The following is an 18,874-nucleotide window of genomic DNA, read 5'->3' as shown; positions in this document are numbered from 1 at the left end:
CAAAATTTCCCTACAGATCTCACCAGGATTTGTTGCTTTTGATACTGTCTCTAGAAAGAGCCCTGGAGACCTCTGAGCTCTGATGGTGATGCTGACTGTGCACAAGACTCTCAGGCACATGAGCCAGGAGAGGGACAGGTCTGGACCACAGAGGGATCATGATGCTAGGATTTACTGTGGTGGATTCTGTAAGTCTGGAGGCATAAGCCAAAAGTTCCCAGATCAGAAATGAGAACTTTATGTGGGATATGCTTCTCAGAGGAATTGTGGGAAGAAGCACATCCTACCCTGGACAAGTGCCTATGAACAGCAGAGGATATGCAAGTGCTGAGGGAGAGGATGAAAACTGTGGCATGGATATGTGTGTGACTCCAGCCAGGCAGTGGTGGTCAAGGTATCTGGCTGTCATATTGTCTTATGCCAAATGAAACAGTTCACTGTCAGGAGGATGAAAGTTACCTTAGCCAGCAAGTTTTGTTTTTCAAACTTTTAACCCATTTATTTACAATGATACCTAGCCTTTGAGATTTTAGAAACAATAGATTACACTCTTCCACATGTCATCTGAATTCTTCAACTGGAAAACAAGATTTCCAAGCTTTTAGCTCATCATCATTTCCCACATTTGCGTGAGCCAGTTATTTAGAAATGATACTGAAGTAATCTGAAATGAAGAGACTCTCTTCTTGGCACCTGCAGAGTAGATTAGCCCTGTCAAGAGCTGGCTTATCACTTCAACAGAAGCTGGGTTTTGGCACTCAGACAGTGACTTCCTTAGTATCACCCATTTGATTTTAAAAGAGCAGAAAGCGTGTACTTGCTTAAGGACTATTTTAATTAAATCTGATTGTTTACATGTATTATATTTAGCGCTAAATGCAGTTTGGGCTAATTTCAAATTAAATTGGAAGCAAGATGATTGAGAAGAAGAAAATTTTGAGTCATTTAAATGTAATTAAAACAAAACATTGTTTTTTTCCCACACACATTTTTAAACCAATCTTGCTGCCAGGCAGGAGATAAGTAGCAAGTACAATATGTGGTATTTTTACAGTGGACTAGGCAGCAAAAAGTGCCCCCAGGCACCTGGCCTGATGAATTAGATTGACTTCTTCCCATTGTGAGGACAGAGGCATGCTTCAAGTAAGCAAGATCTGTATCTGTGGATCCATGAGGAAATGTCCAGTGAGCAGTCCAAGGAGATGACTGAAAGCAGAAGTCCTGGCTATTATGGGAGGCGGGTCACACCAGGTAACCACAGGACAACCATGGAAGTAAAACCAAGACCAGATGAAGGATGGTGAAAAGGAGGCAGCACCCCAGAAATGTTAGGGTGCTGACATGGGTATGGGTGCTGTGGATGGATGCCAGCACCAAAGGTGAGAGCAACACCAAGTCCCAAGGCAATCTCCCAACCCTCCAAGGATTAATTTGATAAAATGGCAGCAATGATTTCCCCACCATCAATGCACATTCAGGAGAGCCAGGAAGAGCGCTAAGGGATCAGCATTCTGGAAGTGCTGTGCTGGTATCTGTTGTTGTGTCTGGGGACACCTTGCTCTCCAGGGAAAGAGAAGGGACCTGTGGCAGCCCCACAGGACATGCCAAGCCTCGCAGGTCTGCCAGGGCCACCATGCTGTGCATTATGGAAACACCTTAGATTAAGCTGTGCATTAAGTGGCTCTGGCTATGGCAAGTCAGAAGGTGGTGGCACACAGATCAAGCCAATAAAAGTTGCTAGAAGAAACTATTTAGCAATTTGTGTGGATCTGGGCCAGGTCTGCAGGGAGGAAGTGTTAGGAGGAGGTGTGGTAAAACCAGTCTGTAGGTACCTGGGTATGGTGCTAGCTGCAGCTGAAGTGCTGTATTTGTTTTCTTACCAGGAAACCAGCTCAGCTTTACAAGCCCAGAGCCCTTTCTGTTATTTCCCTGGTGTGCAGTACAGGACGTAGCAATCACCTCCGTACCTTCCTCGTGCAAGTTGCTGCAAACTTCCCATTACGTTTCTCCTGTGCTTTTTGAGGTAGTGCCAGTAATCTCTACAGTCAGAACAGGCCTCCCCTCTATTACAGAGAGATGAAGAGGTTTCCTTTACGCTTGTTATTGCTAGTCCAGTTTTGGGGAGCACCCAGGCTTGAAATGAGGTAAAAGCTTTAACAAGGCCTAGAGCTGTCTGGCTGATTTAAAAAGGTTTGCAAAGCTTTAATCCTTAGCTAGAGACTTAAGGCATACTTCTGTCATACTGTATAAGCTGTGAGCTGAGGAAGCTTTGCTGGGTGGGGAAGGAGCAGACAACTGCAGCTCCCATCACGCTGATATGGTTGCACAAAACTGAGCAAACCCTGAGCTGCTGCTCAGCTCACCTCTTTGTGTCAGAGGGGCTTGGGGAACATCAAGTCCACTGCAGCACCTTTGCATACCCCAGTGGCTCCACTGAAGTTAACTGCTTGCGTTACGCTGCTGGTGCTGACAGATATTGTCATATTTGCTGAAAGAAATGTGCTACGTAGATTGGGATGAATTTCAAATCAACCAGTCATCAGAAGTCAAACACCTATTTCTTCCAGACTTACTTATTTGCAGAGTAACAGAATTTCTGTTTTTGCAGAAACCTTGACCTCACTGCACATTGGCGCAGTTCTTCTTTTCCTGTGTGTTTCTCTGCACATGCTGCTTGCTGCCCATGGCCTGTTTTCCTTCTCCTTTAGCTCTGCTACCGCTGTTTCTTTTAAAACTCCTCTTGCTGAACCTAGAGAAGGGGAGCCTGCTGCCAACAGGGCCATAAAGCTGAGACAAACAATTGCACAGAGTAAGCAAGCTGGGAAAATGTGGGGGAAAAAAAGATGTTTCTCTTTTGATCTTTCATTGCTAATTATAGCAATCTTTTAGGACAGCCATATTAATAATAGGCACCACATATGAACTTGATGGGCTTCTTTTAAGTACACAGGATGTTCTTAGCTCTGTGCAATATCTAAGAAAATCTCTAGGGTCTTACAAATTTTCATGACCCAGCCACCAAAAAGCTGCATGGATCAATAGCAGAAGGCAACTCAACAAACTACACAGGAACCTGAGTTTTATGGGGCAGAGCTGCCTTACCAGGGTAGTAGAGACAGAAACAGTGGATACAGCAGGAACAAGTAACTTAGTTATTCAAAAATGGAAAAAAAGAAAAATAAAGTCCCTGAAGTTTGGAAAAGATGATTATTAGTTTGCTTATGAACACTGGAAAGAAGTGAAGGAGGAAGGTACAGTAATTTATCAAAGTGAGGGAGGCTATTTCACGCATAAGGGATTACACAGAGAAAACATTGAAGAGGGAATGAAAATAGTGAAGGAAACAGGCAATAAAGTTAACATTACTGGCAGAGCAGGGAAGGTAAGGCAGTTAGTTAAGTGGGGTAAATGAGCCCACACAAGTTCTGCCCTAATGCGCTGAAAATGTTTTCGATGAGATGTCTTGGTTTTGGTGAACTTTCTCTGCAGAGCAGTGCCTGGCTCCTCCTCCACGGTGCTGCGATGGAGGCTGGACTGGCACTTCACCAGGCTCAGGAGGCAAGAAAAAGTGGTTTAAACTTGGTGCACATGAACAATGTTGCAAAATCAGACCTGAAAAGAGGTCAGAAATTGTAATGATGAAATACAAAACTGATGCTTTCTGATTGCTTTTTTCTTTAGTGAAAAAACAGGTGTTCAGTGTTTCCTTCAGCTGCTCAGTACTTACCCCTTTTGACTTTTGCATTCTCTCTCAGTAATCAACAAAATGGTGAAAAACAAAAGACAAAAATAGAGGAAAAAGGGGAGAGAGGAGGAATAAAATTACAAATGACCTGGCCAACCTTAATTTTGAGTACTGCCCAAAAGGCAAAAATATGACTAATATGTTTCTCCTAGGATGGTTTTTCATAATCTTTTCCATAGTTTTTCAGGTTTCTTTCATGGAAAAATTATTAGATTTCATAGAATATTGATTACCTTTCTGAGGAAGTACATTTTCTTGCCTCCTCATTGCCTTTGCAAAAAATAGTACAAACAATTAAATAACACGTGAAAGGCTGTCTAAAATTTGTGCTTTCTGAGTCACTGCTATTGCAACCTAGGAGTGCCTTTGTAATGGGGAATGTGTTCTGCCTTGCCTTCTGTTCCTGTGATGAACTGTGGCTTGTCTGCTCTGCTTTCCAGAAGTTTATAATGAATAATCAGTTTTGCAGAAACAAGCAACACACCCAACAACACACAAAAAGGGCTGTTTTTGTCGAGTGGATCATCTCCTTGAGGAACAAGAAGGCTGTAACTGTACTACCAGGAAAAAGTGGGCTTGGAAGTGACTGTGAACACAAGATACGCTGGCTCCTGCTTGCCTTGCTTCCCACCCAAGTAGCAACCCTACAATTGTAGGGGCAAATTTGTGAGTGGTTTGAAGCTTGAGTAGCGTGACGCTATACTGATGGGTGTATCTCTGCAGAAGCCCTTGTACTCCAAAAAACACTCTGCAGACATGCCCGAGCTTTTGTTTCTTAACCATCTCTCCGTATGCCCTTAAAGGTGGCCTCTAGGAGGACCTGCACAAGGAAGCATTGCTCAGTGAAGCAGAGGTGGTACACAGACTGAAGGTTTGATAGCAGTCTGAAGTGTTGTCTTTTTCTCATTTCCTGAGAATGAAGCACAGATGTGACAGAGTGACTTACCTGTCCAAAGATCTATTGCATTGCACTTTTTCATCTTCAGTCCTTGGTGTCACTGGGTTTGCTGTATTAACTTACTGCTCTATTAGCACTATAAATGTTCTCTCCTGGTTCTCTGTTACCTTCACTCTCCTTCAGTGAAACCATTTCTTAAATATAAAGGTTTGATGACTGACAAGCCATTTCTCTCTATACCTCCTATGTCCCCTCCCTTGTGATTGTTTCCTGCATCCTAAGACTTTGTCTTTTAATATCTTTGGCATATCAAGCCTATGACTGCCACCTGACCATCAGGATTTAACTGTAGAATATCTACAGATGATATGGGATGTGACTGAACCCTCTGCATAAGTCTTTTATACCCTAATGCTTGTATTAATTAACACACAACCTTGATGTCCATCTTGATATCTGCTTGCAGCACAGGTAGTATAAAGAAGGATCAAATCATATTTTTCTTCCAAGGAAGGAGCATATAGATTTCCCAGGTATATTTTTGGAAAGATTGAAAATATATTAAACATGCAGCACATATTTTTATATTTTTTCACCCATCAATTTTATTCTTATCCAGTGTGAAAACTGTCAGGCTGATACTTAGATTAATCTTCCAGGCTGCACACATCACCCGTAAATCACTCTGCTTCAATAGGGAAACCATTGGCTTGTGGAGCACTGGTGAGTATTTTTTATGGGCCGCCTTTTCCCTAGATGCAATAATCTGCCTGTCTCATCAGAGGCACATTGGCATAACTGACATACACTGAAGTGGCTGATCAAGAAAGACCTGCTATGAGGCAGGGTGAAGATGGGAGCACGCACTGTCTCTGTCAGCTGACACAAGATGAGGAGGTCTCACTTCCTGTTGCAATGTCTAATTAAGTATAAAAGATTGAGCAAAGAGAAATTATAATTTACAAGCGTCATGAAATGGTGGAGAGTCGTAAGTTGGTGACAAGCACAGCAATATTTGGGACTCGTTACTTTCAAAGCACATTACAAGAGGAAAGGATTGGTCTACATTGTGAACAGATATAGTGCAACCAATATGACTTTGACCCACAAAGCTTATGTGCTGTGTACAGAAAAACCATCAACCTGTTTAATTCATCCTTTAAAAAAAAAAAAAAAAAAGAGTTGTTTCTATGCCATTACTTCATGTACTTTCTTTTTAACTCCTTTGCAAACTATTCCACAGGCTCGCTGCTTTCAACAGATACTCACTTTAAGTGTCTATTTCTTCCTGGAAAACACACCTTACTCAAGTTTCTTGTATATTAGTTCATTTTCATTGTTTACAGTGTTCAGAGGTATGTATGCCATTTATATTCATGCTGCTGCAACCACTTTCCAGTAAAATTATCTGATTTCCATATCTGGCTTTGTCAGTCTCCAAGACCATTGATTTCCATGGGGTTTGAACAATTCTTCTTGTAGGGAAAAATACTTCCTATCGTCACCTCATGCATTTGCTGTTGGATGTATTTGAGTCACAGATTTTATAGATATTAAACACCATAACTAATATGGAACGAATTTTAATATTTAGGTTCTTGTATTTAATGGGGAAAGTCCATGGAGGGACTGTCCGTGGAAGCCATTTAGCCAAATTTCTAATCTAAATGTTTAAGTGACATGGCAAATCAGGACCCCAGTGCAGTACTGGAAATGGGGACCATCTTCATGTAGGGCTTATCCTAAAGTGAGAAATTCAGAGATATATTTGACTTGGCTCATTTTGTTCTAGAGATTTTAAATCAAGAGTTTGCCTGGAATCATTGAAACTCATCAAAATTTTAGATTCCTGTGTTAATATTATTCATGACCAAAAGTAAATTGTCAAAATAATAAATAGTGATGATTGTGGAGTGAGAAAGAGATAATGAATAAGCATAGGAAAGAGTGTAGGTATATATTTTTATGGGGGTACTTAGATCTCATGAAGAAACACTTAATAGGAGGTAACCAGTGGTGGGTTTGCCTGCCACTGCTCAGCCAGGTGACACTTGCTCAGACAGAGCACTATGCAAAAGGATTGCATCTGGTTTGCTGTTTCCTCAGCTCCATTAGAAGCTGCAAGTCCCCAGCCAGTCCTCCCATATGTGGCAGAAATGGCAGAATCCCTGCATCCCCAGCAATAGCAGAAATATTATCCAACCCTACGTCAAAGCTTTGGTAAGCTTTTTTTTTTTTTTTTTTTTTTTTTTTTTTTTTTCCTTACTCAGAAAGATAAGAAAACCTTTCTGTGAATATTTTCTCTTAGGTAATTATCTCAGTTCACATGTTGTTAAAAACATTTAAACAACCATAGACCTGTCTCTCTGCCTGTGATGTGAAGACTAAGAATTCTTAAGGTTAAAAGCAGTGAAAAGGTCAGAGCAGAAATTAAGTGAGATACTGCTAGGGTATTTTGCTGGTTAGACAGAGCCTACATCAAAGAGGCCCTTAAATTAGAATTAGAGTTCATTTGCATATTTCCCTGATGGGGGAATGAATGGGTGAGAGGAGAGGTGAAAGGAGGAGAGTGAAAAGAGCTTCAGTGACAGGAAAGGGGTCAAAAAGCAGAGGACGAGCATCAATTCAGAGGCAGAAAAGGGGAGCAGAAAGGGAAAAGGAAAACAAGAGTGTTTCTGTACACCCGTTCTTGTTAAATATGTGAGAGGATTTGGGAAGGAAAAGCTACCTTCATGGGCTGGTGTAAGATAATTAGAAAGAGGTGGGCAGATGCAGATGTACACTGGTCCTCGACCAAGGGGATTTTTTATTTTTTTATTTTATTTTTTTTCCACAGGTCACATTCCCCTATGTGTAGGCTGGGGATTGTCCATGTGGTACATATGCATGCAATGCAGAATTGTCAGGGAGACTATGAAGTCTACGGAAGCTTGTGGCTGGAATGGGGGTGTATGGGATTTCTCTGAAGCTGTAGAAACACCATTAGGGCTGGAGTGAAAGAAATGCACAACAGAAGCAAAAGATGATCCTCTGGACTTCATGTCATTTGAGAAGGGAAGTGAGATTTGTCATGAAACAAATAGAAAGAACAAGTTTGGGTTATTCATGAGCTTAACAAGAAAGTTTTTCGTTCAGTGATATTATCTTTGATTGTCATAATAATCTGGAGGCTGTACAACTGAGTTTATTGCAGAGCTCTGGAAGGGCAGGTATCGAAATAGGGCTGGGAGGACTAAGTCTGGCCTGGTCTGGAGGGTCTGGGCTCATACATCTGCACACACACACACACACATAACCTCAAAACACAATGAGACTTGGCTGAGAGCAGCACAAGAACATGCAGAGGCTCCTGGGTCGCGGTGAAGTTCAGCCGGGCTGGGCTCGCTAGGGCAGGGTGTGTGCTTAGAGCATACATGCTGCCATCATGAATATTTATTGAATCAACCCCCTCATACCTAGGCGTGCTGCCAATCATCCTCTAGATCCACGAATTACGCCCTCCTGCCACTGACTGCACATGAGCTGAGACCCCATTTGGCAAATTTCTTTTGAAATTTTGATTTATATGCTCCTAAAAAATCTTTATTACACTTCTCCCTTCCAGACAATTTACTTTGTTCAATATGTTTGGTTGTTGGTGAATTTTTTTATTTTATTTTATTATTTTTTTTAAGTTTAATTCCTACTTTCCATTTTTCAGTATTTATTATGCCACATTCCCATGGGGCTGTGACTGGCAGGTGGGTCACAATATACATAACTGATAGGCCCATCTGTCTTCCTTTCACTGCATGCACCCCCCTTCTTTCTCTTTCTTTCAATCTCTCTCTCTCTTTCTTTCTTTCCTTGCATGTGTCATAAACTGTCAAATATAGGCACAGTCCTGCATGAGGACTAACAGACAGGTAGCAGCCTGAGAGAAGGCTATCAATATATACAGGGGATTTAGTGACTTTACAGCAGGTTATGAAAGCAAATTGTTTCCTAACAGCTTGCATTATTTCTATTCAGTATTTACAGTTTTTATCTTCTGTAACACATGGAATCAAATAGAAACAGAATTGTGTTTCTGAGAAAAATGCAAGAAATATCTTCATTTTCTGTTCCTTCTTTTGTTCTCTGTCTTGGTTCCTTACCCACTGGTGTGAGAGCTTCCCTTTTCTTAGGATCCCTGGTACCCAAGGATTCCAGTGCTGGGAAAAAAATAGATGTTAATACGCTCTGAAAAAGCAATCAGCCTCTGAAAAACAGTCCGCCTGGCTTCTGTTCTCAGTAATGCTTCCCACCTGAGATTTTGGAAGCTCTCATCTTGATTATGTGCCTGGTTTTTAATTTTATTAAAGGAAAAGTGAAAGTTCAAAGTGCTGCAGCAGCTGTTCGCAGTGGGGTGCAAGCAAGGGCTAGTGGGGACTGGAGACCAGCCGGACACCAGAGGGCCTGATCCTGCAGCCCAATGTGCTCACTAACACCTTGGTCCAGTGGTGTGGCAGAGCATCAGGCTCTGGCAGTCAGGGCTCTGGAGTAGTGTGCCTCCATCCAGTACTCCCTGAAGGTGCTGGCCCAAGGGGATGAGGCTCAGAGCCTGAAAGCATCATGAGAGCTGGGGCAACGCTTCCTGGCATCTGCAGAGTGGGGCTGGACAGTTCTCACACTCTCCTTTTTCTTTGCATATTGTGCTTTGTGTCAAGTCCCACGTTCTGGATTTTACCTCTCTGTTGTTTTCAAATGGCATCATTTATTACTGTTTTACTCAGGAGCCCCCAAAAACTGAACATGGAAAGAGTTGTCCCACATTTTTTCAGCTCATGTTAAAAAAAAAAAAAAAACAACAAAAAGCCCACAACAAAAAATCCATCGGCCTGTCTTTAACCTTTGGTAACCCTGACATTCTTTGCACTAAAGTGTCTGATATTAAAGCAGATTGCTTTCATGCCTACATAAGTAATATCATATGCTTCACATCAGTCTATGCTCAGGCTAGCTAAATTCCCACTGTATTATTGCCTGTGAATGTACACTCAGTGCATACTAATAATGGCCTATCTGAACCAGCTTGCCTTTCAACTTTTTGAAAAGGAGTTTTATTGGTTTGTTGGATACCTATGGCACAGGAATATAGTTTAATTAATAATGGTAATGCTTGTGTCTATTAGTTCTTGGCAAGTTGTGCCACAGAGGTAGAGCTGAGAAGAGAAAAAGCCTTAAAAGCTTGCTGGAATTAATGAAGAAACAATGTCCTCCCTCCCTTCATGACTGCTCACTAAGATCACATCCAGTCTTGGTGTGCTTATAAAGGGACTTAAGAAAACTTCTCAAGTTGTTTTGTAGGCAATGTATTTGGACTTTTTTTTTCCCTTTCTCTTTAGGCAGTAGGTGTTACTGGGAATCTATCAGAAAGGATAAGTTTAATATGGATGTGATTTATTATGATTTTCAGGTGGTCCATTTTTGGGTGAGAGAATTCTTTTCAGCTCAGTTAGTGTTTCTTCTTGTCTCTTCATCCTGACTGAAGTGCTTCTCCTTGAGATCTTTCCCTGCTTGTGTCTTGTTCTGATGTGACCAGGTGACATAGCCCAGGTTTCTGCACTGTGGAAAAATAATCATGTACCTAAAATCAGAATCTGATCTTCAGCTGTTATTACCAGGATTCTGTTTTTTCCCTTCTACCTTCTAAAAGCCTGTGCATGATGATTATGATTTCACAACTCCCTGTTTGGGGAGTTTCAAGATGGTTCTGCTGTCATCCCCGTATCCAAAAACAAGTGATTTTCTCATACCAGAGATGTACTACAAAATAACATGAGTCCCTTTCTGCCAACCAGCAAAATCAGTCTCTTCTACCTATGATTAGTTGTGAAGATGCCTCACTTTTAACCTGCTTTCCATATGTAGAGTGTGCGTTAACTTCCATGGCTCACTAATTTGGCAGACATCATGCAGGCTATATACATATATATGTGTGTGTGTATGATACATATAAGATAGATATATATCCTGGCCAAAATCTTCCTGCTGTAGATGTAAGTTCCTTTGTTCAGAACTGGAGACATATAACAGGTCAGACCAAAGGTCCACCTACATCTATATCCTCTCCTAGGCAGTAGGTGGTAATGATTTTTGAGGGAAAAGATGGGGAAGCAGGGCAATCAAAGAACAACCTTTTTTCCTGACATTTTCCCCCAGTTCTAGTAATCTGTGGTTTGGAGACTTCCTGGACTTCCTCGACAAAGATCATTTTGTTCTGTAGCTACTAAATGGAGCTCAGCTCCATAAATTGTCTATTTAACCCATGCAGTTAAGGATAGTGTTAAGCCAACTTCACTAAATAGGGGGAAAAAAAAAACAAAACAAAACACTGAAGAATTAAACATGAGCCTAACATCCTATAGCGTAACCTCTGGTCACTCTAAACATATGGATGTACTGCCCAAAAGGGAACATACACTGTCTTGATACAGAGTATAAACCACAGGTAAAATGCCTGTATTATCAATTTGAGTAAGAATCTAGATGTAATTTTTTGTCTTCTCTTTCCTAAACTGTCAAAGATGCATTATTAGAGCTAGAATATTAGCTTTGCTTGATAAATTTCAGGTCCAATACTATTTGTTGCGGTGGCCTTTTAAGAATTGATACACTTTGGAGAGGGAGGGGGAAGAGATGGTAGATGAATGGGCCATGAGATTGCTTTTTGATGTTGAAAAAGGAGCGAGGACAATTTTTTTTTTGTTGTTGTTTCCTATACATGAGCCAAATGCTAACTGCTCTTTATTCCATGCTGAAGTTTCCATTGTGTAAGTAATCATATGGGCATATTTAAGTACTGGGCTTTTTTGAGTTAAATCCCATTCAGACTGTTATGACTGTGTTTAATCTTTGAAAGACGGGTGAGGAGGGGGAAATCTGTTCTTCAGAAAAGAATCCTTTTTTTATAGAAAACTATAGGGTTCTTATCTTTGATCTAAGTAAGCACAACTGTACCATGTCAGCAGCATATTAGTGCCAACGCATGTGTGTTGTAGTTTTTAAATGCTGTTTCAACATGTGTCATTGAATCTGTGTTCCTACAGGCTCACAACAACCTGCACCCTAGTAACTACATGTTGATTGAAGCACCCTTATGAAAAAAAGATATAAATGTTTGTGGTTAAGGTGATAACCCTTTTGTTTTCTCTGTAATCCATCACAGGGCTTGTCAGCCCTGACAGCTCGAGTGGATTTTTTTGAACACCTCTTTATCTGACAGCTTCATGCATCATAAAGCAGCAAATAGAATTAGATCAAAGTCTAAGAGTCACTGTAGGCTTGGTAAGGTATGCAATCCTGTTTGTATCTTTATCCAGGCTCTGACAGTTCATTTTAACTGGCAACAGGGGGAAGGAGGGAGAAGGAGGAAAGTTTCTTTTTCTTCTAAGGTACAGTAGTGCTGCATTTTTAAACGTACACTGCTTTCACATATCATTTCCCCCTGACATCTGTGATTCCCTGTGTACTGTAGCACACTATATATATTTTCAGAATGCTCAAGAACAGCAGTCACATTCTCAAAGCAAAGGCTTAACCAGTGTTTGAGGCCATGTACCCATATGCTTTAATAATCCTGACTTTTGTTTAATATCAATGGCAAAGATTGACAGAGCTCACTTTAAACAATGGAATATTGTCCATCTGGTACATGCCAGATTCTATGAGTTACTGTGATGGATAACAGGTTTACCAACAGTCCACCCTGAACTTGCAGGATACGGCCAGCATTTACTTATTAAAGAAACAGCATAAGGGCAAGAGAAGAGAGAAAAAGAGAGAAGAGAAGAGAAGAGAAGAGAAGAGAAGAGAAGAGAAGAGAAGAGAAGAGAAGAGAAGAGAAGAGAAGAGAAGAGAAGAGAAGAGAAGAGAAGAGAAGAGAAGAGAAGAGAAGAGAAGAGAAGAGAAGAGAAGAGAAGAGAAGAGAAGAGAAGAGAAGAGAAGAGAAGAGAAGAGAAGAGAAGAGAAGAGAAGAGAAGAGAGAAGGAGAAAGGAGAAGCCTAGTTTGGTAAAAATCTTAAGGGAACAAACTAAAGACATGAGTTTAAAAACTGGATATCTGCAGTTAGCTACCTTAGTCTATGTTAGTGTATCCTGTTTTCCAAGACTGCTGAATAAATGGTGACTCCTGAAGGTAAACACAAGAACTTATGCCAAAGCTTTCAGAGGTGCCATATTCCTTGGCAGTCTATAGTGAAAGAGAGTGGGGGAGCTTTCAGGTCTTTCTGTTCTCAAGCACATGGTGAATAAATAAAAAATTAGGTAGCCTCCTTTGCTTTCATCTGAAAACGGCACCCGAATGCTGGTTTTTTTCTTTGGTCACACCATTTGCTGAAATGCCACAATTAACACATGAATGATAAGTTGTATCTGAAGGAACATGGAAACAATCTACAACACAATGGTCCCACAAAGGAGAGAAGCAGGACCAGATGGATACTACCTTTGGTACAGAGAGGAAGAGGTGCCAGCTCTGTAATATATGCTCCTGCACAGAAACTGCTCTATGGGTGCTTGGTAGGGAGGAAGGAGTCAGATGAAGAGAGTTTGTTCCTTCTGGCTTTTACCCTTTTGGAGGGAACAGCTTTCAAAGAAGGTGTTCATGCTCCCATGGAAAGCATCCATCTTCCGGCCTTTGCTCCTCTAGTCTGCCTGTGTGCTGGAGTGTATTGGGTTTAAGTGGCAAGCTTTTGGTAGCAGGGTGGCCTCTGTGAGAAGAATCCAGAAGCTGTCCCATGTTAGATAAGGGACAGCTTCTGCTGGCTCCAAAGGGACCTGCAACTGCCCAGAACTGAACCAATAAGCCATGTTGTTTGCACCTCTGTGAAAGCAGATTTAAGGAAGGGAAAAAAACTGCTGCACAACATCAGCTGGGAGAAAGGAGTTAGAAAATATGAGAGAGAACCAGCCCTGCAGACCCCCAGGTCAGTGCAGAAGTTGGGCAGGAGGTGCTCCAGGCAGGCAGCAGCAGTTCCCCTGCAGCCTGTGGAGAGGCCCCTGGTGGAGCAGGCTGTCCCCCTGCAGCCCATGAGTCCCACATGGAGCAGATCTCAAGGCAGATCTCAAGGACAGCATCCCGTGGGAGGGACCCCACATGGAGCAGGGGCAGGGAGGGACCATGAAGGAGTGGTGAAGACAAAGCATTAGGGACTGACCGCAGCTCCCATTCCCCTTTCCCCTGCACCACTCGGCGGGAGGATGTAGAAGAGGGTGGATGGGGGAAAGGTGGTTTTATTTCTAATTTTTATTTTAGTTTCTCACTGCTCTAGCTTGTCAGGTAATAAATTTATCTTCCTGTGCAAGAAAAGTACTCATGGGAGCTCCTTCCTACTAACTTCTGCAAGAGCTATGTAGCCAGAGCTGAGCAGGGTCATGGGAACAGCATGAGGTAGTGAGGAGAGGAACTACAGCAGTGGGGGACCAAGTTTCCTGCTCTCTCATAGTGTAGCAACATAGCTGGAGCTGGAGGCAGGGGGTAGCCAATGTCTGCCAGCATGTCCCTCCACCAGCAAATGGTCTGACATCTTAGTACTGTATTCCTCACACATTTCTGCCTTTCCTTCTGGCAAGAACAGAAAGAAAACTTGGGGCCACCACCTGTCCATACTGAGCCAAAGGTTGTCATATGGCTGCCCTGCTTCAACATCCACGAGCAAGTTTTCTGAAAACTCTTAGTGGTGTGTTGTGTCCTCCCTGCCCTGACTGAGCTGAGCTACACCCAGAGATCAAGAGATGAGATGGCCAACTGACTTGCATTAGGTATGACAGTGACCAAAGGAAATGGTCATTTCTTCTGGCTTTAATGGCAGTGATCATAAATAATAATCACTAATGAACTTTGTCAGTGCCATCTGACTTTTCTAAGTGTATGTTATTCCCTGAGTTTCCACTGAAAAAAAAATTAAGCATGTATATAGGCTGGGAGGCTTGCAGCTCTTCACATTCTACTTCAAAAGGCCCTCAGGAAGCTAAGAGATGCTAAGGGGATTTCTTAACTGTTTCTGACTTTTTAGTAATATTAGCTCAGATTAATTAACAGAATTGCCTTTGCCTTAGAAAAAAATGAATTCTGACTCATAATGATGATACTGTGGAAATGGGAAGGATGCCCTCAGTCTTAACAAGACATGACCAATAGCACTTCTACACTGTATATGTGAAAGGCATTCAAAAATCATTGTTTCCAGTCCTATGGAATACTTAGACTTTTATCTTAATAAGTAGGTCCCAGTGGAAATATCTGGGAATAGTGGGAAAAAATGAAAATAAATACTCTTCCTATACCGTTTTAAAAATTAGTTTTTTTCCACTAAAAGTGTGTTAAAATATAAGCCTTTCCATGGCTCTTCTACCTCCTGTAAAAGCTCTTTTAAGTTTTATTTGTTATTTAAAAAGCCACAGGGTATATTCTCTTCTTAATACATAGGGATTTACGTGTGAAACTCCCTGTGCATCGAGGTGATAATATACCCCTTAATTGGAAGCTGTTTAATGCTCTCGATTTAACATTTTAATAGAAAAGTTACAAGCAGTCTGGCTGTGAGTGCAGCACTATTAAAATTCCCAGCCAGGACAGTAGTGTTTTTTTCTTTAAGTGGCTTTTTATTTGCTAAAATTCGTTGCAGCTTTCATTACAAGTTGGGCCACTTTTAAGTTTCACTCTACATTATGAAAAAGAAAATGGAGAACTGTAAAGCAATCCTAAGTCTCAAATAAAAGGAGAACTTAAAAGCGTCTTTGCCATGTGTGTCCCTCTATAGGTCATACTTGCCCAGGTCGTGCAGTACTGAGGCAGCTTTATTGAGTGTCTTATTGTGCACACACAGTAGGAGGAACGCTACCCTCTGAGCTCACCAGGACTGCTCATGTGGCTGGAGTTTATTTACTTGCAGGTTTTCAGACCCTTATAACCATATGAGAACAGAGCCAACATGGAACCTTTATGGCTTGGACCTTATAGACAATACCCTGCACAAAGAAACCTCTGCATAAATGGGGTCCAAGACTTGATCCTGTGACTCGTGTGTGCCTCACAGCCTTTCAGGTTTTTGTTTTTAAAACACCGCTGGGAGGCAGGAAAGTGCCTTCACTGCCATGTGAAAAGCATGGAAAGATATGCATAAAGGGACCAAAAGCATCAGGTATGACCAGAAGCACTTGAATTCTGCCCCAAAATCACAGAACATAATCTTTAGCTCTCCTCTCTCCTGCAAGCTCTGGAAGTACCCAATGACCTTAAGTATGTGCATTTTTGCAGCAAGCTTCTCGAGGTGCTAAAGCTTTCTTCTTCCAATGCCCTCAGTCTTCTGCAGGCTGAGTAGCTCTGCACAAGGCTCCCATCCAAGTCCAATTTGCTTCGTTACGAGGATGTGTCTGTAGCTGTGAATCTTATGATATGTTCTCTGGAAACCCTACGGGTATTCAGGCATCAAAACATCACTCTACCCAAGCAGGTTAGCGATACAGACAAGGCAGGAGTAAATTTTCAGTGGCTAAATAAAGGCTGAGTATATTCCCTATGGGTAAATGGTGTCTGAGTTTGTTGCTTTATCTATTTTAATTTGATGTACAGGAAACTTTCAGCAAACAAGTCTGTGTGTATGCATGAAAATATAGTTTGTATTCCTATATTCCTGAATCAGACTTCTGCTTCATGCCTCCTCCCTCCTCCCTTGTTTTGCACTACAGAGAGATGTATGGGTAAAACGGAGTTTACTCAGTTGAACATGCAGCCTGTTAAGGAAAAATCCTGCCAGCGCACAAGGCTTTAGCTGCGGGAAGGAAGTGTAGGCTGATGCTATGGTTCCTGTGCAGGTCCCCTGGGCGCGACGGCTACCTCCCGAGGCTCCACTCATGTCTGTGCAGAGCAGCTCTCTGGGCAGCCAATGTGGTGCTGTGCCCTCCTTGCTGGGCCATGGCACTGCTCACATGTGCATCTTCTATCTGCATGGGTGAACAAGCCCACATACCTGCTACAAGCCTAGATACTCGTTCTCTTGTGGGCTGGGAACGAATCTAGTGCCAGACTTTCCAAAGCTGTATTTTGATGGATTTACACTTGTTAACCCGTCAGAGAAAGACTTCTTACATCTATATATTCATGCAATTTAACTTACCAGCATGAGATAAAGTCTCTAGGCAGACTTCAGCTTGGCGCATGAACCTCCAGGAGTGTTGATAACCTTCTTGAAAGGATGGCTGATCTCCATGGCCGCTCATTCCTTGTCTTCTTGCTGAGAAACCAACAAGAGGGAGGCTGAAGACAGACTTGTTAGTGTGTTTTTTTTTTTGTGATGTGGCCACTGGGAACAGTACTTAGGCAGCTACTCACTTTACAAAGGCTTTAATAGCCTTTAGATGGTAGCAACTTTTAGTTGTTCCTCATCTGGGCTGGAACTGAACCAGCATCCTGTTGGCTGAAAGACTTCATATCCCCATTAAAAAATATTTTACTAGCCTTCTCTACTTAAAATACATCAAACAGTTTCCGCTTCTATTTGCTTTTCTGCTGAAATATGAAAGCAAAAAAGTGGTCCTGGTAGAGTGTAGCTTATACTGAGAAATGCCGAGACAAAGCCATGGGTTGTTGAGGGCCTTTCAGAGGCGGGATGGAGAGAGCAAGGCACAGCAAGAGCTCAAAGCCTGAAAAACAGAAACACCTCGAGAGGCTTAAGTTCCTCCACTCTATAGCACAGTTGAAAAGTCTCATTAACGTTTGTGGAGAAAGAAAAACTTTCACTTTTCTTCCCTCCCTTCACTCCACATTTATAGCTAAAGACCCAGAGCTATTATCTAAATGAGGGGATCACAGAAACGTGCATTTTTTGGTGAGAGTTTAGCTCTGAGTACAGCATTCCTGAAAAGGTCACTGCAGGCCATTTAGTTAGGAGATTTGAACAATCAAAAGCTATGCAAAAATTAGGTTTTCATACAAATTAACTCCATGCTATTTCTCCTGATTATTTTTTTTCTTCTTTTTAGAGAAAGCTATGGTCTTAGAGCAAATAGATTTTTCTTCAACGTACAGTATATATTGTCTTTCAGTACAGCTTCCGACTAAAATTTATCTCTTGCTAAATGCAAACTAAATGAATAGTGTAGAACTAATACATTTTGTGCCAAGAAAATAAATGGGCACAGTGCTAGATGCTTAAGAGTGTCACTAATTATTCACGTGATTTGTGGCATCCCTTCTCAGCAAAGGTATGGAGGCTATAACTGGGAAACTCTTTCACATTTCTGTCCTGGAAAACATATAGCAAGGAACTGAGCAGACTCACAAACATGCCCAAACCTCTTAATTTCAGTATACCCAGAATGCTATTCCAGCTCCCAAGCTCCCAGAAATACCAGAGCACATCTAGTGCTTGTACGCCGAGGACCGGAAGATTTGGGCATTCCTGTATGTGAAGCAAGTTATTTTTTTTATTTTTTTATTTTTTTTTAACAGTGCATTTTGCAACCTAGAATTGACGAAGGCTGCTCCCACTTTTAGCTTCCATACCTTGAACGCCAGGGCGTACCCAGCACAGTTTTTTTAGCGGGCAGCGAATATTTTCCAACCACACAGCTCCCAGTTCAGCACGACATGTCTGCAGCATCTGGGCAGTACAGACTGGTGTTTGGGGGCTTCCATGGTTTAGCAAAGAAATTAGAACTTTTAATGGCTTTTTTTTTTTTCCTTCTCCTTTCTTTTTGGCTATGGTTCACCAACAAGGCAAATGAACAAAGGAGAAGGAAGAAGCAGGAGATGTCAGGGGAAAGTGTCATGTTGGTGAGGGGTATTTTTCTAACCTTCATATTTTATTGACAAGCATGGGGTTACCGCATGAGGTACATTGAGATAAAAGTGGAAAACATTCTGCCTACGTGGCTTCTTTTAAAGGAGAAGCAGATTGTCATATGCACAAAGACAAACACTGGCACACTAGAGGGCTGAGTCACCAGTGATGGCAGCAGAAACAAAAATCAATGTAAAATGTTGTAAATAAAAAGTCACCTTCTTTAGCCCTTGGGTAGCACTTTCGTTTTCTGGGTAAGTTACAATTTTAATTCAGCTGTGTGACAGTCCTTGATGAACATATTGAGTTTTGTCATTGCTAGTATCTCATTTTTTTTAAAGGAAAAGATTGTCCTGGATAGCCTATATTTTAGATTTGGTTTTCTCTTGAGATAGCTATTTTATTTTTGTGATAGTCTTGATTTCT

This window comes from Anas platyrhynchos, chromosome 1 (genome assembly GCF_047663525.1).
Source record: "Anas platyrhynchos isolate ZD024472 breed Pekin duck chromosome 1, IASCAAS_PekinDuck_T2T, whole genome shotgun sequence".
NCBI lineage: Eukaryota > Metazoa > Chordata > Aves > Anseriformes > Anatidae > Anas > Anas platyrhynchos.
Note: the sequence above shows the minus strand (reverse complement) of the source record.